Source organism: Paroedura picta, chromosome 1 (genome assembly GCF_049243985.1).
Source record: "Paroedura picta isolate Pp20150507F chromosome 1, Ppicta_v3.0, whole genome shotgun sequence".
In the NCBI taxonomy this organism is placed as follows: Eukaryota; Metazoa; Chordata; class Lepidosauria; order Squamata; family Gekkonidae; genus Paroedura; species Paroedura picta.
In genome coordinates this window covers 3,810,521-3,823,628 of record NC_135369.1, presented here as the reverse complement: position 1 = coordinate 3,823,628, position 13,108 = coordinate 3,810,521, and the positions used below count along the sequence as shown (strand labels likewise).

At 53.6% G+C, this 13,108-nt stretch overlaps 1 protein-coding gene across 1 annotated transcript in view; it reads left to right on the top strand.

The window, feature by feature from the left end:
- Window positions 1-473: 473 nt before the first annotated feature.
- Window positions 474-13,108, top strand: part of LOC143829362 (hepatocyte nuclear factor 6-like) — an 82,824-nt gene continuing 70,189 nt past the window's right edge. Inside the window, exon 1 of the mRNA XM_077320114.1 lies at window positions 474-727. The gene's annotated coding sequence lies outside the window, so the exon portion shown is untranslated. The remainder of the gene's footprint in view (window positions 728-13,108) is intronic.

Below are 13,108 nucleotides of genomic sequence, written 5' to 3'. Positions count from 1 at the left end.
TACCACTTAACCACTGTCCCCACCACCACCCATGCGCTGCCTACCTCATGACCAGAACATTCCCATGTGCAGGATGTATGCTTTGCACCCAGTGAAAAGGCTAATTTTTCATGCACCCATCCTTGCAGTCTGGGACGGGTTGGGGGTCGTGCGCATCTCTGGCCTGGTGACTCTGGCCTTTCCTATTCACCACCGCTCTCTTTGGAGACCGTGCATGTGCGTGTGTGTGCGCGTGTGTGTTTGAGAGCCAGAGAGAGAGAGAGAGAGAGAGAGAGAGAGAGAGAGAGCGCTCGTGTTTGAGAGTGTGCCACATGGGTGAATCTCCCGCTCAGCGTATCGATTGGAGCCGCATTGATCCGCTGGAAGCGGATGGGGGGGGGGGGTTGGGGGAATGAAAATCAATAAGTACCCTGCAATATGTTTCTGGTCTCAAGGATTCACTCTCTCGCACGCCTGCACCACGCTGGAGCGGTTTTAATTTGCCGGGAGGACAATGTCTGTGTGCCGGTTATGTGTGTGAGCATGTGTGCTCCACATCATTTTTTTTAATGAGCCGAGGTGAACCGGGAGGCCAGCCTCCTCGCAGCTTTTGGGCGGAGGGGGGGGGGATTTCCAGGGGCACCCCCCCTCACGATCCGGCTCCCGGCCTCCACCGTCCGTGTAAGGCCCTCTGTCCCTCTCGGGCCCAGGCTGACGGGCCCTGCTTCTAGATGCAGCTCCCGAGCAGGTGAGTGGGGTGTTGGTCGGGGGGAGGGCCGGGGGGTGGGGTTCGCGCTTTCGGGGCCACGTGGACAAAGCCACGGGGCCCAAAGAGGGCTTGTTGCACGGCTGCGGACGCCCAGGATTGTGCTCTCTGTTTGCTTTGGGCGGCAAATGTGGCGTGGCTGGGCTCTTGCCGTTTTTGGGGTTCCCAGCAGGGGGCAGTCTCTCTCCCGTGGGCTGCGTGCCCTTGCCCTTCTTGGTTGAGAATTTATTTCTTGCTTTGGTTGTTTACTGCCTTTCGACGACGCTTTCCCCCCCAAAGGGGACCCAAAGTTGTTATTCTCTCCTCTGTTATCTTCCTAACAACCCTGCGAGGTAGGCTGGACTGAGAGTTTGTGGCTGGGCCAAAGTCGCCCAGTAAGCTTCCACGGCCGGATTCGAACCCGGCCCTCCCACAATTCAGTCTGCGCCACTTGGCAGGAAGGCGGGATCCGGATTAGACAGGCTTTGCATCTCGCGGAAGAAGAATCCCCCCCCTGTAGTGACCTTTCCTCTCTTGGCCCATGAATGCCTCTCTTGCTCTTCATAGTGCAGCATGAATGTTTCATTTATTTACAAGTATTTATCCCCCTGAGGAGGTGGGGGGCTGGACTGGATGGCCTCTTGCGGTCTCTTCCAGCTCTGTGTAATCCTGAGTCTTGCATCCCACTTCCTGAAGAGTAACTTTTCGGTTTACAAAAGGGATAACTAAGGAGCTGGGAGGGGGAGACATGGAAGAGGTTGATAAAATTATGCACGGGGTGGACAGGGATGAAAAAGAGAACTTTTCCACCTCCTCCCAAAATCCTCGACCTCGAGAGCATCCACTGAAGCTGATGGGCAGTAGGTTCTGGACGGACAAAAGGAAACACTGCTTTATGGAGGGTAAGTCTCATCAGTGGCGCCTAGTCATGGTGACTGAGGGAACCTCCACATTCAGAGGCACTAATCCTCTGAATTCCACATCAGGGGAAGGCCTCGGCCTCTCTGCCCTGTGGCTGGCCCTGCAGAGGAACTGGCTGGCCCCTGGGTGAGACGGGAGGCTGGACTGGAGGGACCCTCCCTGGCCTGACCCAGCAGGGCTCTTCTGAGGGTCTTATGAGGGGAAGGCCTTGGCCTCTCTGCCCTGTGGCTGGCCCTGCAGAGGAACTGGCTGGCCCCTGGCTGAGACGGGAGGCTGGACTGGAGGGACCCTCCCTGGCCTGACCCTGCAGGGCTCTTCTGAGGGTCTTCTCAGGGGAAGGCCTCGGCCTCTCTGCCCTGTGGCTGGCCCTGCAGAGGAACTGGCTGGCCCCTGGGGGAGACGGGAGGCTGGACTGGAGGGACCCTCCCTGGCCTGACCCAGCAGGGCTCTTCTGAGGGTCTTCTCAGAGGAAGGCCTCGGCCTCCCTGCCCTGTGGCTGGCCCTGCAGAGGAACTGGCTGGCCCCTGGCTGAGACGGGAGGCTGGACTGGAGGGACCCTCCCTGGCCTGACCCAGCAGGGCTCTTCTGAGGGTCTTCTCAGGGGAAGGCCCCGGCCTCTCTGCCCTGTGGCTGGCCCTGCAGAGGAACTGGCTGGCCCCTGGGGGAGACGGGAGGCTGGACTGGAGGGACCCTCCCTGGTCTGACCCAGCAGGGCTCTTCTGAGGGTCTTCTCAGGGGAAGGCCTTGGCCTCTCTGCCCTGTGGCTGGCCCTGCAGAGGAACTGGCTGGCCCCTGGGGGAGACGGGAGGCTGGACTGGAGGGACCCTCCCTGGTCTGACCCAGCAGGGCTCTTCTGAGGGTCTTCTCAGGGGAAGGCCTCGGCCTCTCTGCCCTGTGGCTGGCCCTGCAGAGGAACTGGCTGGCCCCTGGGTGAGACGGGAGGCTGGACTGGAGGGACCCTCCCTGGCCTGACCCATCAGGGCTCTTCTGAGGGTCTTCTCAGGGGAAGGCCTCGGCCTCTCTGCCCTGTGGCTGGCCCTGCAGAGGAACTGGCTGGCCCCTGGGGGAGACGGGAGGCTGGACTGGAGGGACCCTCCCTGGCCTGACCCATCAGGGCTCTTCTGAGGGTCTTCTCAGGGGAAGGCCTCGGCCTCTCTGCCCTGTGGCTGGCCCTGCAGAGGAACTGGCTGGTCCTTTCAGCTGGAGATGCTGCCTGGGATTGAACCGGGGACCTCCTGCCTGCCTAGTAGAGGCTCTGTCCCTGAGCTCTGGCCCCTCCCCAGGGCTCTCCAGGGTCTCAGGCAGAGAAAGGTCTTCCCCATCCCCTCCTGCCTGGTCCTTTCAGCTGGAGAAGCTGCCTGGGATTGAACCGGGGACCTCCTGCCTGCCAAGCACAGGCTCTGCCCCTGAGCTCTGGCCTCTCTCCTTGGGGATGCCAGCCCCCAGGTGCAACCTGAGGATCTTCCAAAGTTACAGCTCATCTCCAGATGAGAAATATCCGTTTCCTTAGGGAAAAGGGATGCTTTTGAAGGTGGACTCTACGGATTTCAAATGCTATCATAAAGGATCTAATTTGCAATTGTTTTTTTTTTACAAACAACATGTTCCTGCCCAGAGAATATACCTCCCGCCGTCTCCCAGCCCAGCCTCCGAAAATAAAGACATTATTCCTTCCTTCCTTTCATGAGAATCCCCGATGTCACTTCAATCCACTCATTGCTTGACAAAAACATGATTTAATCGGCTAAGATCTTGCAAGAACTCAAGGTCCGGCCCTGGTCAAACCATTTAGAAATATATAACCCAGCCAGCTTGATGTAATTATTTGGAGCTGTGGCCTCTAATCTGGAGAACGGGGTTTGATTCCCTTCTTCTCTGCATGCGGCCATCTGGGTGATCTTGGGCCAGTCATGCTTCTCTTAGAACTGTTCTTGCAGAGCAGTTCTCTCAGAGTTCTCTCAGCCCCGCCTAACAGGGCGTGGGGAGAGGAAGGGAAGGCGATTGTAAGCTGCTCTGAGATTCCTTTCAGTAATGAAAAACAGGGTATTAAAAAACCCAACTCTTCTTCTTAGAATCATAGAATTATAGAATCATAGAGTTGGAAGGGGCCACACAGGCCATCTAGTCCAACCCCCTGCTCAACGCAGGATCAGCCCTAAGCATCCTAAAGCAATGCTTTAGGATTTATTCTTTATGTATAAATTTATTCTTTATGTATAAATGATCAGATCCTTGCTATCTCTATCGAGAGCTTGTGGGTGTCGCTTGCTGCAAAGCCCTTCCACAAATTACAAAAAGGGCCTAGTGTCAGTGTTGTACATCTTTCGTCCCATTTCCTATTCATGGCCTGAGAAGATCTTGTCTAAAATCTGCCTCTGGGATTCAGAGCATGTGTGAAGTGCCACTTCTCGAATATCCCGACCAGCCCAGTGGGCCTCCCAGTTTACCTGGTTATCTTTTTGCACCCAGTGTGGGAGAACGCCAACAGCTCTTATTTTAGGGGCAAAGCCTGGCCATGTACCATTAAGTCATTGCCTAAGCATGCAAGCTTTCAGGTGTCACAGAATTTTTCTTCTAATGAGGAGCTCTGTAGAACCTGAAAGCTTTCGCGTGCTCAGGCCCCCAACTAGGTATGTGCACTTTGGACCGCTCTGGCCAAAAAGTCTCTGGAGCAGGGCTGCTTCGGAGACAGACCGGCCAAATACGGTCCGAAGCAAAAATCCCCATAAGAACAGAGCCAAAGGGTGGCCGTTGAAAGCATGCTGCTCCAACATGCTCCAGCGCTTCGGATGGCTGTTTAACGTTTAGAGGGAAATAGACAGGCGGGAACTGCCTTAGCAGATTCAAAATGCATTGCAGTGATTGGCCGGGCAGGACAAAGGGGAGGGTGGCCGACCAACGGCTAGGCTTCCTGGAGGAGCCCAGCCAATCACTGCACTGCATTTTGTGTCTGCAAATACAGTGCAATGATGAGGTCTTGCAGCTTGCAATGCCTGCGTGCTGCAAACTAAGGCAAACTAAGTGAGGGGGGAGGAGACTGGGGGGGGGAGGTTAGCCTATAGGGAGGCAGTTGTGGGGGGGGGGACGTTTCTTGGCCTTTCACAGGAGATTTTTCCTTTTTGAAAATCTTCTCTGCATGGCCCAGAGGCTTTGTGCTGCCACGCTGACCCGCAGCTGTGGCAGAGGAGATTCATTGAATAGAATCATGGAGTTGGAAGGGACTAGATGACCCAGGAGGTCCCTTCCAACTCTATGATTCTATTCTATGATTCTTTGAGCCTGACTCCCAGAGAGTGTGCTGCTGCTGCTGCTGCACTGAACCATGGAGGATCTTCATCCCTGGAGAAGACATTGAATGTTTTGCCTTAGGGACTACTTCTGATTTCCCCCCTCTTTCTTCCTCACTTTTCTTCTTCTCCCCTTTAATCGCACTTGTCTTTGGTTCTTATTTTTAAACCAAACTATTCTTTGGGTTTCTGTGGGTGGGGTGGGGTCTGGTCTGGGGGTGCTTGGGATTCACTGTTCGTTTGTTTTTTCCTCCTGGTGTTTATTTCTTCTTTTTTTCTCTGATTTGGCCTGGTGGTTTGCCGCTGACTGTTCTGTTGCGGCCTCCATTGGGTATAATGGAGGTAGGATGGGGGCATCCTCTTTGGGAGCCCCTAGAATTGGACCCCCGGATTCAATCCTTTTCAAACTTGGAGGGAAGTCGGAGAAGAGTCTCCTGAGGCTAACCTGAAAATTTGGAGCCTCTAACTCAAACCCCCACCCCCCCAGGCCATGGAGATGGTGGAAACGTTAAATTCCCCATTAAAGTCGATGGCACCATTGACTTTAATGGCTTCTAGTACCTCGGAAACGGCCAAGGCACCTTGGAAATGTCCAAAGCGCCTCGGCTGGATCTGAGTCAGCTGATTTGGACGATCCTTTAACAGTCCAAATTGGATTCTTCCAAGGCCAAAATCGTCCAAAACTTTTGGGTGGTGCACATGCCTACTCCCAAACCTATATGGGTCAGATAGTAGATAACCATATCACCCACTTTCCCATCTCTTATTTGCAATTGATGCAGGACGAGAATACCAAGGGAGGGAGGGAGGGAGGGAGAGACTTAAGGCACTTTGAACACTCTCCTGGAAGGGAGGGAGGGAGGGAGGGAGGGAGGGAGGGAGGGAGGGAGGAAGGAAGGAGACAGACAGAGAGAGAGAGGAAGGAAGGAAGGAAGGAAGGAAGGAAGGAAGGAAGGAAGGAAGGAAGGAAGGAAGGAAGGAAGGAAGGAAGGGACGGATGGACGGACGGACGGACGGACGGACGGACGGACGGACGGACAAACAAAGGGACTTAAGCCATTTTGAACACTTTCCTGGAAGGAAGGAAGGAAGGAAGGAAGGAAGGAAGGAAGGAAGGAAGGAAGGAAGGAAGGAAGGAAGGAAGGAAGGAAGGAAGGAAGGAAGGAAACAGCCAGGCTTTAGGACTGGGTCCTTTCAGACTGGATGCATCTCCCCCACTCCATATCCATAAACCTCCATCCCCCTCCCCAAATCTGCAACCAGGGGTTTCCATGGTGACGCCTGATGTATCGGGCTATTGATCACAGGAGCCGAACGCAGTCTGTCCACTCCGGGTTCTGCAGCGATGGCACATTCCTCTTTCTAACCATGGGCTTCAATCAATATCAGACACTGTTTATTCCGGATGACTATTTCTCCTCTGGCTGCCTTTTTTTTTTTTTCATTCCCCCCATTGCTATTTTCGTCCATCCCTCACTTCTGTCCTCCCCCCCTTACGCTGAGCTTGAAGGCACTGCTCAGATTGGCCTTTTCGGGGGTATTCTTGAGGAAAGACCATTGTTTTGCCTTCCGTAGCTCAGGATAAACTCGGGGCAAAGAGACACCCAAGATGGTGAACGATGGCTCCAGAATTTGCTAGCACTCTCAGTATCACCTGGAGCAGATCAGCATGTTTCAGGGGTCAAGTTTCCAGACCCCTTGGCTGCGGGAGCGGGTTGCAATTAGGGATGCCAGCCTCCAGGTGGGACCTGGGGATCCCCCGGAATTTCAGCTCATCCCTAGATGATACAGATCAGCTCCCTTGGACAAAATGGCCATTTGGAGGGTGGGCTCTGTGGCCTTGTTGTACCCCACTGAGGTCCCTGTCTTCCCCTAGCTCCATCCCTAAATCTCCAGGAGTTTTCCAACCTGGATCTGGCAACCCTGCTCCCCCATCCCCCGCCAGTGGGCAGGGGGAACCTGGCCACCCTAGCTGCAACAGGGGGAGTCAGCTACCATCTTCATTTTTGTTTGAATGAATAAAGCCAGGTTCCTAGTCTTCATGGCCTTGTTTTAACAACTGGTACTTGGGGGACATCTCCACTTGCGTAAGGGGGTGACAGTGGTCTTTAGGGTTGCCAGTCACCAGAGGGGGCCTGGAGAGCCTCAGAAATTAGGATGGCTCTGCAGACTAGAAAGATCAGTTCCCCTGGAGAAAATGGCTGCTTTGAAGGGCAGAGTGCATAGCTGCCATTCGGCCCACTGGGGGGCCCTGGTACATTTGAAGGGAGCCACAGACTGAGAAGGGCAGGCCAAAGTGTTTATGGGAGGTCCTGGTAACTGAACCAATGCAATTTGCCTTTTGTCGCATATGACATCAGCAGTTGTTAGAAAAGTCAACCTTCATCACGGGAAAGAAGAAATTGTGTAATCCGTTCCTTTGAGTGCGCGTGAATTAATGCATTCAAGAAAAAGAATGAACACACATGCTTCTCTTGGTCGAATGTCCTAAAATCTGTCTTGCATATAGATAGTTCTTCCCCCTCACTGGCAGTCTTCAAGCAAAGGTTGGATACACACTTTTCTTGGATGCTTTAGGATGCTTTGGGCTGATCCTGCATTGAGCAGAGGATTGGACTAGATGGCCTGTATGGCCCCTTCCAACTCTATGATTCTATGATTCTATGATTTTATCCTTAGCTTAGGCCTTTTTTAGCCTAGTTTACTATACAAGCAGCCAGCCTATGGGCGGTGAGGACTGGAACTGGAGAACCGCTCCTAAAGGGCTGTGGTCCCCCCAAAAGATTGACAATGTCTGGTGTAATAGACTCAAACGTTAGATGGATCAGCATCCAGGTTTTTCCCTTCTCGTCAAACTGTCTCTTGCGTATATATAAGACAGGGTATATTGAGTGTAATTGGTTCACTCTTGGCTTAGGCCTTTTGAAGCCTAGCTCATTGCACAAGGAGCCAGCCTACTGCGGGTGGGTGGGGTGGAACCGGAGAAGAACTCCTAGAAAGCCGTGACCGGGGGGAAAAGACAGCGTCTGATGTAATAGACTCAAAAGTTGCATGGATGAGCATTCAGGTTTCCCCCTTCTTCTCCTCCTCCTCAAACTCCGTCTCGTGAATATATAAGATTCAAACGGGTTGCCGTGTTGGTCTGAAGTAGCGCAATAAAATCAGAGTCCAGCAGCACCTTAAGACCAACAAAGATTTATTCAAGGCGTGAGCTTTCGAGTGCAAGCACCCTTCGTCAGACTATGAACTCCTTACATGATAGGGAATATATAGCAAAAATTCAATTCTGTTACATCAATAGACTATGTCACACAACCAAATAAAGCCAATGATCATTCTTTGTCAAAACAGCCCATCCATCCCCTGGAATTCAGTTGTAGTTCACAAAAACACAGGAGGAACCAAACTTCCTGTGTCAGTGATCAAAGGCTCCCCCCTCGCCATATGCTGCTTGCCCCATCTGTCTCCCTACAACTGTGAAACATTCCTACAAGGGAATTGCTGGTAACTATCTTATCCCCAGGTATGTTGGGTGTAGTTAGTTCGCTCTTCGCTTAGGCCTTTTGTAACCTATCTCATTGTGCAAGCAGCCAACCTACTGAGGCGAGTGGGAGCTGGAACCAGAGAAGAGCTGGAACCGGGAAAGTGGGGGCTGGAACAGGAAAAGGCCGTGACCCAAAAAAGGTTGTCAGCGTCTGATGTAATAGACTCAAAAGTTACATGGATGAGCATCCAGGTTTCCCCGTTCTCCTCCTCGTCAAACTCTGTCTCACGTATATATAAGACGAGGTGCATTGAGTGTAGTTAAAGGTAAAGGTAACCCCTGTGCAAGCACTGGGTCATGTCTGACCCTTGGGGTGACGCCCTCCAGCGTTTTCATGGCAGACTCAATACGGGGTGGTTTGCCAGTGCCTTCCCCAGTCATCACCGTTTACCCCCCAGCAAGCAAGCTGGGTACTCATTTTACCGACCTCGGAAGGATGGAAGGCTGAGTCAACCTTGAGCCGGCTGCTGGGATCGAACTCCCAGCCTCATGTGCAGAGCTTTCAGACGGCTGCCTTACCACTCTGCGCCACAAGAGGCTCTCTTGAGTGTAGTTAGTTCACCCTTAGCCTAGGCCTTTTGTAACCAGCCAAGGTTTTGTGAAATCCGGGGGTTTCTTGACAAGTCCTGGAAGGGTTCCCAAAGTGGGTGTGAGTTTGGGTATCGGTGGGAGGGGGGGTGTATAAAAATAAGTTTTGTTAAATTTATTGGGTCACATGACCATATACTGTCATGTTGACTCCCCCCCCCAAAAAAATGGCCAATGATGGGCCTGGAGAGGGTGGAAAGGGGAGGGGCCCTGAGTGGGCGTGTCCACAGCTCTGCTTCCCAACCATATTCTGCAGGATCGCGCCACTTCTGGGGTTTCTCAAAGCCTTAAGAATGTTTCAGGGGTTTCTCAATTGTAAAAAGAAGTTGAGATATGCTGTTTTAAGGTGCTCCTGGATGTTGGCTCTTTTCTGCTGCTCCTGTCAAGATGTTATGAGATCGTGTAGAAGATTTGACAGAATGTGCCTGTATTCTTGCACTTTTCTGCTGCTACGACGGACTGACCCGGCCACCTTAATCCAGCACCAATGCTGCTAGTCTAGAACAGTGGTTCTCAACCGGGGGATGGGACCCCTTTGGGGGGTCCAACGACCCTTTCACAGGGGGCACGGCAGGACAAGCAGCTTGGCCAGGGGGGGGCGCCATCCACACAACAGCCTTGCGGGGTAGATCAAGACAGAGTGTTCATCTGTCTGGGGCAGCGGAAAAGAGCGAGATCGGCATGGTGGGACAAGGGGCAGAACTGAGCTGAGAAACCCCGGGAAAAAAACCTATTAATATCAAATCCTGAACAATGGATCTTCACGCCATTGCTCAGTTTCGGTTTAATTTCTATGAAAGAACCCTTGCATAATTTTACGGTTGGGGGATCCCCACAACAGGAGGGACTGTAGTAAAGGGTCGCGGCATAAGGAAGGTGGAGAACCACTGGCCTAGAAGGGGCTCCTGGACTCTGGCCCTTTTCTGCCGCTGCAGGCAGACTTCCTGGGCCACCCATCTTGACCACAGTAGCATTTACAAAATCCCGGTTCCCATCCCCTTCGGCGACTCAGCACAGCGAATATTTTCAAGCCGCGCGAAATTTTGTTCTGCAGTCTGCAGTTGCTTGTTCGCAAATCCCAGGGACCAGCAAACTGCAGGTGCCCGGGAGAGACACACAAAACCTTGAAAAGCCAGTGTGGAATCTTGACCCGCTCCCCTACCAAGCACGCGCTGCACCCGTGTCCCTCCCAGCCTCGGTCGGACTCTAATTAGCTCTTCTGGCCGGGGCCTTTGGGCCTGACTGGGAACAGACGGGGACGGCTGATCTTTAACCCCCACGGCTACCCAGAGGTCACCTGCCCTGGGCTATGGATCGATAGGCCAGCCACCCCCTTCCCTTCTTAAAGACACACACCACCTTCGCATTTCTTTGTGAAGGGGGCCTTTCAGCAACAGGAGCTGCCCCCTTAGGGTTGCCAACGGTCCTGGAGAAAGCTGATAGAGGGAGGGAAGCCAGCCAGAGAACAGGGACAGCTCATAGGGTCGTAGAGGTTCGGGGGAAACCTGACTCTGGGATGGAGCCTGCAAAAGGCAGGGTTTGGAGGAAGGAAACGACTCCTAGAATAACATTTCTGTCCGGGGGCACCACTTAGACCCCCCCCCCAGTTTGATTCAAGGTGTGAGCATTGGTGTGCATGCGCCCTTCCACACAAAATGAAACTGAAACCATCAGAGAGCAGCTGTAAGTTCTCTTCATTGTGCTGCATGTTTGTTGGATCTTTAGTCTCTCCTAACATCTGTTCTCCGATGATTTCTGTCTAATTGTCTGGAAGCGTGCATGTTCACGAACACTCACACCTTGATGAGAACTTGGTCACTCCTCAAGGTACCCCAGACTCCGATGCTGTCCCCCCAGTTTGGTGTAGTGGTTAGGAGTGTGGACTTCTAATCTGGCATGCTAAATTCGATTCTACACTCCCCCACATGCAGCCAGCTGGGTGACCTTGGGCTCTCGAAGGCACTGATAAAACTGTTCTGACCAGGCAGTGATATCAGGGCTCTCTCAGCCTCCCCTCCCTCACAGGGTGTCTGTTGTGGGGAGAGGAAAGGGAAGGTGACTGTAAGCCGCCTTGAGACTCCTTCGGGTAGGGAAAAGCGGCATACAAGAACCAACTCTTCTTCTTCTTCTTCTTCTTCAGTAATCTCAGGGCTCTCTCAGCCTCCCCTCCCTCACAGGGTGTCTGTTGTGGGGAGAGGAAAGGGAAGGTGATTGGAAGCCGCTTTGAGACTCCTTCTGGTAGAGAAAAGCGGCATCTAAGAACCAACTCTTCTTCTACTTTGGACCGTCACGGCGGCCCCACCTTGGTCTACCTTCTCCGTGACCCTTCTCTCCAGGGGAACAGTTGCCTGGAGATGAGCTGTCATCCTGGGGACTCTCTAGGTCTCACCTGCGGTCCGGCCTCCCTAGAATCGTTGCCATCTCTGGCCTGCAGAGTCCCTGGGGATTTGCAAGATGCAGGCCAGGAAGGGCGTCATTTGGGGATGTGCGGGGGCCACAGCGTCCCTCTTTCAGAGCAGCCGGTTTGATCCGAGGGGGAGACTGATCTTTTGTCTTCTGGGGACCAGTTCTGATTCTGGGAGGCCTCCAAACTCAACTTGAGGCACCCAGGAGAGCACAGCAGGGGGCCTTGGGTCCAAAAAACCCTCCAGAGCGGCCACAAAAAGGCCCGGAAGCGCTCCAAGTCGGATGCTGCCTCTCCAGGCTGCTGAAGTGGGGTTTGAAGTGGCCCTCTGCCCGACTGGCAGGCCTTCCTCTCCAGCCGCCCACGGCGGTCCCATTAGCGCACCTTCCCGGCGCCCTGCCTCTTTCATCTGAAGAGCTCCTCTCGGCGACGGGAGGCCCGGCCCGGCTCTCTAATGACATCCTTCGGCCCTCTTCTTTGCCGTCACCCCGGGCAGCGCTGCCCCTGCGGCTCGGCCTAAATGGACCGGGGGGCACTCAGCTCCCACACAGCAAATGAAGTGCTTAACATTGTCTCTGGCTTCTTAATGGACCGCAGGAGCATCACCTTTCAGAAAGAAAGCCGGCGACGCCGAATCCTGGCTCTCAACCGCACCGGGTGCCACTTCATCATCCACGGGTGCTGATGGGGGTGGTGGGGAGGGGGGCCGGCATCTTGGAGAGAGGAGAAGAAGCGGAGGCTGAGAGTCACACAGGCCTTCGAGTCCAACCCCCTGCTCAGCGCAGGATCGGCCTCTGCCAAGGTGGGCCTCCCTCGGACAGGGGTGACCCCTGTTTTCTAAGTTGCCAACTCTGGGCTAGAAATTATCTGGAGAATCGGCAATCTATGGCAGGGGTCACCGGCTTTTTGGAGCCCTTTGGAATTTCGACCAGACGGTCTCAGTGTGGAAGACAGGCGACTGACGGAAGTCCTGGTGGAAGTTGACAGAATTACAGTCTCTCCCAAAATGCTAAGACATCCCACGAAGCTGGTAGCCTGGCGTTTTGGGAAGAACTAAAGGAAAGATTTCTTGATACGGCGAGCAATTTAAACGTGGGATTGGCTGCCAGAGGGTGTGGCGATGGCCACGGAAATAGACTACACCAAGCTGGGTCTAACCACTACAGCAAGCTGCGGCTTCTAACAGAGAAAACAGAGCCAGTTTGGTGTAGTGGTTAGGAGTGCGGACTTCTAATCTGGGTTTGATTCCCTGCTCCCCCATATGCAGCCAGCTGGGTGACCTTGGGCTTGCCACAGCACTGAGAAAGCTGTTCTGACCAAGCATGAATATCAGGGCTCTCTCAGCCTCACCCACCCCACAGGGTGTCTGTTGTGGGGAGAGGAATGGGAAGGCGCTTTGAGCCTCCTTCGGGTAGGGAAAAGTGGTATATAAGAACCAACTCTTCTTCTTCTTCTTCAGTAATCTCAGGGCTCTCTCAGCCTCCCCTCCCTCACAGGGTGTCTATTTTGGGAGATGAAAGGGAAGGCAACTGTAAGCTGCTTTGAGACTCCTTCAGGTAGAGAAAAGCGGCATATAAGAACCAACTCTTCTTCTTCAGTAATATCCGGGCTCTCTCAGCCTCACCCACCTCACAGGGTGT